The following is an 8190-nucleotide window of genomic DNA, read 5'->3' as shown; positions in this document are numbered from 1 at the left end:
GGAAAACGTGTCCTATTTTGATGTGGAAGGATTAAGTCGCCTCCGAGGCTTTCTGACACCAATTCACACAGGAATGAATGCAAAACATTTTATGCGTGTCACCGACAGCGAGATCTGAATCAGCAACAATGTTAACGAAAAGATTACACTGATGATGCATGTTCACTGAGTCTTGTCATCCAAACAGTCTCTAACTTTTCTATTTTTTCCTTTCTTGATGTGCAGAACTAACTTGTTTGGCCTAATTTCTCCTAATGTGTTCCCATTCCAGCTGTCGGACACGTTTGACATCTGAAATATGAAAATATAAATCAACAGTTACACATGGGTAGATAAATGACAATTAAATCATAATTGCTGCATGTTTACATGTTGCATGTCGTTATAGGATGTTTCAATGAGAGGGGGAATGGTTGTATGTGTATATATCATGTGAGTGAGATTGAGAAAATGATTGTGTCTGTGACATGTGAATGAGGGAGTGAATGTTCGCATGCATGTAGTTAAAGATCTGTAAATGAGAGAGCGAATGGTTATATGTCTATGTGTGGCCTTGGGATCAGCTTGCAACCAGCCCAAGGCACGTGTGCTTCTCGCCCAATGACAATTGGATAAGCGGTATGGAATATGAATGAATGGGTGGTTGGTTGGATTCTTACGTGGCAAATTTGCAGAAATACTATGCAACAGTGATTTTGTTCCAACTCTGCAGAAGGAGAAGAAGAATCAACCGCTTTAATTAACAGAAAAAGATGCCTGAGGAAAAGCGAGACTTATCCAGAACGTGCAGACCCCACTGTTTGGACAGTGATAGTCTATTGTCATCTTTTCACAGGGACTAAAAGCCTGCCGCTCCCATAAAAAACACAAGCGGCGCCGACCATGTGGGTAGGGTAAATAAAACAGACGCTGCTTTTGTAACCCGACCATCAACCGCAGCGGCGCTTGTTTTATTTCCTGCAAACTTCTGCGTGGGTTAGGTTTGACGACTTCCTGCGTTTAGTTTAGAACATGTGTGTTTCTGAGATCTGATGCGATGGTATCGCTGGACAGGGACAATTACTTGATGAGAAAACAACAACCTTTGTTCGTTCGTGTGAAGTGTGAACTAGTACAGAATTTGAAAAATCCAGTAAATAAACTCATCATGTGAGACCTTTGTACACAGGGAAAATCAAATCATTAGTGTTCTCAGAATTTCCAAGTGGATCAATAAAAAAATCACTCACACACAATTAAAATCCATATACTGTGAATTAATGTTACAGTGGAAACAGTTCACTTCAGTTCATATGCATTAATCTTTGAATCACCTCAGTTACACAGGGAATCACCAGAGTTACCATCAGTCAACAATGTTGCTATGCAGAGTGCTCATAAGATGTGCTACCACCATATTTCTTGTATTTCCTATCGAACTTACTCTCCAGTCAAGTGACTGTCATGTTTCCACCCTGTGAAATCAAATAAAACGGTGCATATTCCTTTCATTCTTTCTGAAAATGCGGGAATTGTGGTATAGTTTGTGTTTAGATGATGATATATCTGGCTGAAAGCATCCACATCTGCTTCCGTCGCATTTATTGTCAGTTGTGTGTTGGTCGATTGTGATGTTTTATTACAGCCTCTCTGGCTTCTACTGGGAAATTGTGGCTGTGAGATACATTTGTCCATTCCCTGTAATTAGACGCTGGCAGTGCTGAACTGTGTGTGTGTGTGTGTCAGTGAATGGGGAAAAAAGGGTACTGTCAGTGTGCATGTTCTCTTGTGACAACTACCACAAAACGTGACTGAGAGTGACCAAACCTACACCACATGTGGAGTCAATGGCTTTCTGGCCAGCAGGTGGTCCCAACTGTGACCAGAGAATGATAAGCCATCAAAAAAAGTGCCAGGTTGAAGATTAAAGCCCTACATATTTAATTGTATTTAATTTTGTTATGAATATGTTTTCATCAAGGCCATACGTTCAACTCCAAAAACATGCTCATGCCCAGAATGATCAGGAGAATTTATGTTTCCTCTTAATCATCAAAGTAGAAAGTTGTTTTTTTCCAGCCAATATTCATTTCACATATTTCTGAAAGACAGATATGCTTTAAATTGATTTTCTTCTCTTGGGAGAAATATGGATTGATATCAATCGACATTGCGAGCAGTGCTGATAACTAGTAGTCCCTGAAACATACCAGAAAATAAGCATCAATGATGAATACAACCAGCATGAATAATGAACTAGATTTATCAAAGATGTTTTCATGCTGCTGCTGAGAGTTTGTAAACAATCCATGTCCGATATTCTCTGTCTCACCATTATAATAATCGTGAGGTTCTCTGATAACTTTCTTCACCTCGCTGGGTCAGTTCCACTGCTGCAGCTGCTTCCATTCTGTAATGTTAAATGCAGCAGATATGCAGGTGTTCAGGATAAGTTGGTAAGCAGCATCTTTGATGCCCTTTGCTGTTGTTTTTTTTTTTTCTTTCTTCTTCTTACGGTCCGGGTGTGCGAGGGGGGGAGCAGAGATTGAAAGCGTCTTTTTGGGCCGTCTGGCCCACTTTTCTACCTGCCGTTTTCCGTATATATACTTGTTTTTTTAGTTTATTTTTTTGTCTGTGTTTTTTCTGTTCATGTTCGCGTTTTTTTGATTGCTTTGTTTGATCTGGGAGGTGTGCCCACACACCTAATCAGAAAGACTGTGTCGTCCGAGCCGCACTCCATCTCTATAGTACGAGATACTGATAATGCTGCCTGACGGCATGGTGTCCATGGAGGAAATACTGCTTGCAGTGAGCAAGCAGGTGGGACACCAAAATCTGACGTCCGCTTCCAGAATGAACCAAGCTGCGATTGCCTTCCTGAAGTTGAAAGCACTCTTCCACCAACTGATTGCCAGCGGCGTTGTCATCGGCGATACCCTCATGCAGGTGTCCCCCCCTGTCTGCACCCTCAACATGGATCACCCATTCCGGTGTGCTGCTGCTCACTCCAAACAGGCTGTTAGAAAGTGGACTAAAAAGGTTTGGAAAGTTCGCCAATGGCTTTAAAACTGTAAGTCTAGGGTGCAAGGATCCTAGGCTGAAGCATGGTCAGTCCCTGAGGAGGCAGGTCTTTATGTTTTTGGTGGCGCCGTCACAAACTCTGGAGGTTTCATTGCGGGTGAAGTATGGAGATGCCATATATATATACTGTGCGCCAGTTCAGGGCAAATGAAATGTTTTGAATGTGTAGATGTTATTTATTTTCGGTCTAAGATATTTGAGGATCAACAAGAGGGTGTCAGTTATGCTAAATTTTTTATCGGGCTCTGCCAAATTAGCCATTTGGCTGACGTGGAAGAAGAAGGCCTATGATCAAGGGAACAAGAGTCCAGCGAGTGTCTTAAAAGCATTGATTCATTCTCACCCAAAAGTGAAATTTGATTTCCTTTCTTTAATTGACAGCTTGGGGGACTTTATTTTCTACTTGGGCGATAGTAGGTGTTTTGTGCTCTGTAAACATCCATGGTGAGTCGATGTCATTCTGAGTTGATCCCTTGCCACTGACCCATACTTAGTCTGGTATTTTTCATTATTGTAGTTGAATGTGTACCTGTTAGATCCTAGTGTTTGAATAAAGGGAATTTTCAAACTCTTGTTCTTATTCTATAATAATGTTGCCATTATTATTGTTGTTGTTGTTTTTCAAAATGCTATTATTATTTATTTATTTGTTTGTTTGTTTTTTTACTGAATACAGTACCGGAAACACAGCCAAGTTGTACTCTGAACTTTGAATCTCTGCATGCCATGGTATCCTGGATATTTTGCTGGCGGCATTTGGGCTGAGGTGGGGGGCGCAGCCCAGTGACAGTACAAAGACATTCTCTTGCCTTGTAGATATTTCTTTTTTTAATCAATACTGCCAAGAAGGAAAGAAAGTAAAAGGATTAAAAAAGGAAAAGGCACACTCCAATTCTGCTCTTTAGAATTTGGACAGCCATATGTGTACAATCCCGTCCAGAGGTTTCCTCTAGCAGATTGGACCTCCTTTGTGAAAACAGCTGAAAATTGTGATATTGTGAAAATCGGTACAGAGCCTCTTATGGCCTATCAAAATGAGTCTCGGTAGGTGAAAGGCATATCCATCCATTATCTATACCATTTATCCTGCACTCAGGGTCACAGTGGTGCCGGATCCTATCGCAGATGTCATTGGGCAAGACACTGGGTTCCCCCCAGACAGGTCTTGTAGAGAAAAACAGGTACGTATAATCATCCACACATCATATAGAGACTCACATTTGTGGGCAATTTAAGGTCTCCAATGAAGCTCCTGCATATTTTTGGACAGTGGGAGGAGGAGAACCTGGAGGAAACCAATGCAGACATGGGTGGAAGATGGAGAATCCACACAAAAAGGCCTTGGGTCAGAATCCAACCAGGGATTTTGAAGTGTGACAATGATGAAAAAACTCATAAAATTAATGATACGGCTATTTTGAAATATATAAGAAGACTTCAATTAAGAATATACTCTCTATGCAAAGAAGCCGCTGCTTAAAAGATCTTCTTTCAGCTGACTGACTCGGTGTTAAACAGAAGAGAGGCACTCCTTGGCCGGTGCTTTATACTTGCAATATAAGCAGATCAGTCTCCTTCCATCTGAACCTTTTATTTCAATATGCTGTGAGTTCATATCGTCATTTCCACAAAGTTTAAAACGAGCTTTCGCTCTGAAAACTGGGGGATTATTTCAAAGACACTTTTATTAATCATCACTGGTTTTAGTAGTTACGGGTTGCTGTTACACAGGAAAGGATAAAAATCTACAGCGTCAACCCGCAATTTATAGTTTTTCAAATGGATGGAGGCTGTAATGGGGGACATAACATGTTCTTTTGATATTCATAGCTCAGAGAGAGCTTGAATGAAAGTGTGTCACACAGCGTAATCCCAATGGCTGTGTGCTCTACCCAGGAGGGGGCCATTGTTTAGTGGATCTGTTGATGGCTGGTTTCCAGCACAATCTCTTTTGTCACATCTCTGGCTCATCAAGCGATCACTCTCTTTTTCATAGCGAGCCCTCTTATCTGGCTTTGCGTCTCCTTTTTCTCTTCCCCCATTGCTTTAATTCGTCTTGTCGGATTGACTGTCTTCAAGCCACGACTCTGGTTTTTGCATCAAAAAGCACTGGGAGATTTTAAACCACCCCCTTTTTTTCTCCTCACCCTCTTATTTCCCAATAAGCTCCTTACCCTAAACCCTCACCTCCATCTCTTCTTTATGCCCCTATGATTGCATGCTCATGATATGTGGGAGAGAACAACACCCACAACCAGATCCTCTCTCTCCCCGAGAACATGTTACGGGGGGTTCCAGTAACTGCTGTTTATATATTTCACGGAGCGGTCATTAATTTTCTACGTCTGGTAGGAAAATAAAAGCATCTAGATGACACGCTCTGCTAAATCTAAATTTTTTGCCGTAACAGTCGAAGCCGGGAACTAACGTGACAACTCAGCGGGAGTGCCCTATTTAAAAAGTGCTTCCATTCAATGATTTCATACAACACCCCGGTGAATAGTTGTGAGGGTCACAGAGAGATCGACTCGATATCCTTTTTTTTTTTTTTTTTTTTTTCCAACCACAATGCCTTTGGCTTCGCCGTAAGAATGCATTTTAACATTTATAGAGGGAGTATTTCAGTCTTTGCTACAGTAAACCTGGGGGATTTTACCCTGTTTTTTCATCATGAATAATGAGATGGCATTAATTACATCTGTTAATATATCAAATAAGTCTGTTTAATTTATTTATGTAGCTAACTGGATTCATGTTTTCATTTTGCAATTCGATAATTAATGTGTCTAATTTTAACTCGAGAGGAATTTCCCCACGCTGGCCTTCCTTACACAGAATTTAATCTTTTCAATCACTGCATGAGGTTATCTGTAATTTCATCGCGCTTTATCTCGTAGAAAGGGAGAATTACCAGGATGAAAAAGGAACATTTCTTTTTCCAGCTCTCAATCTTCCCTTCTATCGCAGCCGAGCTCCCCCACGGCGTGGCAAAGCAGAGCAGACGGCCGTCCAGACTCCCCAGATCATTACACGGGACTCACGCTGGGAGAGGTGTGTGGAAAGTGATGGTGACTCTCCATGGGCACCACTGTTTACTGACATTCATCTCCATAAGTCAGGACCCCGGCCATTGAGGAACCGCACAAGGTATTGGCTCTGGTCATGGAGCACTAGTATATTTCCTCGCCTGTCGTAGGCCTGCGTTGTATTTTATCACCAGATGCAATTTTATTCCGACAGTAACAGGTCATCTGCATCTCCTACTTGATATGTTTACATTCCATCCCTTCTCAACTTGCACGCGGATCCAGCACAGGCCCGGGATAAAACATCAATTTTTTGATCGCGACTCTCCAATGGAAACGGCGAGCCCTTGAACCAAGTCAAATTACATTTTGGCATATCAGTATGAGAATACACACTCCAGAGCAAATTAAAGCCCTTGCTTAACCAATCCCCACCACGTACCCACCCCCTCCACCACCACCCCTCAGTTCAATTCTATGCGGCACCAAAATAACTTCCCTGACTGCACTGCCAATCTCTCCATATGAGGCGAGAGATTCACTCCAGTCTATTTCTGAGAGTCTAATAAGATGAACCCTCACACTTGCCACGCTTAGATAAGAAGTCACTTGAGTGTGTTGAAGTGTTTACCATGGCTCAGACTTCCCTCCCAAATACACAATATCCTCTTTAGACGGCTCAACTCTTCAATGTATGTGCACAATTGAAACCCCCGAGTAATTTGTAATACAGCAGCACCAGGCACTCACTTTTAAATGATAAACCATTACTATTCAAAGCAAATCTTTTGCATAACAGACAATAATTATTTTTGCTGCAGCCCGTGATGGCATGGATCGCGTATATAAAGTATTTAAAGGCAGGCAAAAGGGAAGGTGAAGCAACTACAGGACTCTGGGTATGACCTCAGGAGGGATTTGAATAAGGTAAACAGAAAAAGTGTTTTTAATTGAATCTTTGGCCTCACACCCAGTTATTACCGTAATTATCATCCAAGGTATAAAGTTCCATTCTGTTTATCGGTTGCTAAATGCCCAGAGGCGAAGCAGCAATTTCATCATAGCCTATTAAATTGCATTGTTGAATGATAGCCTCTCCCATCAACTAGACCGCCGCAAATCGCTTTAGTGTATGATGCAAAGCAGAAAATGTCATTCTCATTGCGGCTCTTACATCCTCTGATAGGCCAGATCCATCTTCCTGTACTGATACATCAGATTCGGCTGCTCTTGACTCCGTGCTCCGAGCTTTCCGTGTGAAAGCTGACATTTAGCTTACTTGGAAGGGAACAGAGTAAAGTGCATGAGCAGAATGGAGTGAGTAGGTTATTCATAATGCATTCTTTTTTCCAGATTGGGCTGGGAATGGTGCTGCAAACATGTCTCATTTTGATAATTTCCCTAAAGCCTCCCACTCAGTTTGGGCTCCAACATTTTAAACGATCTAAAACGTATAATCTCTTCTCTCCTTTTCTCAGTGGGACGTGGCATCCACTTGACCTGCTGCTAATGAGAGGTATCTTTCAAACTTAACATCAATGCAATCATTTGATGATATTTATGTATTTGGAGAAACATACTCTGGAAGTGAAAGATGTCTATTTATAACCATTGATTGCACAATCACCGAACCATAATCAGGCTGTATTGATGTACCGGAGCAGGATTGGGGGATTGTTCCCTTTGACTATTGTTGATGATCATTACAAAGTCAGAGTACACGACAGTACAAACAAACATACCGGACCTCTGGCAATCAGCGAAAGCACTCGCTCCGTGTTTTGTTTCAAGCCCTGATGGAGGAAAGAGTTTCAGAGGAGTACAGTAGTCGACCACTGTTTAATCTTCTCGGCTCACCCAGGTTGTAATCCTCTTTCTTATACCCTGACCTCCTGGGCTTAGAACACAAGACTGAACACACCAATCTTATTCAGATGGCACAATAATAATAATCATCTCCTCTCCTTCTGTCTCATGCCTCAGCCCACACCACATGCCATAATGGATCTTGTAATTATCCTCATGCTGCAGATGGCAAAATTTGATTACTATTCTCCTCAAAAAAGAAAAGAAAAAAAAAATCACTATGCATGGTGCCCATATC

Source organism: Fistularia commersonii, chromosome 8 (genome assembly GCF_037954325.1).
Source record: "Fistularia commersonii isolate RoL2024-O1a breed Wild chromosome 8, RoL_Fcom_v1.0, whole genome shotgun sequence".
In the NCBI taxonomy this organism is placed as follows: domain Eukaryota; kingdom Metazoa; phylum Chordata; class Actinopteri; order Syngnathiformes; family Fistulariidae; genus Fistularia; species Fistularia commersonii.
The sequence above is the reverse complement of the archived record's forward strand: the minus strand, read 5'-3'. Positions refer to the sequence as shown.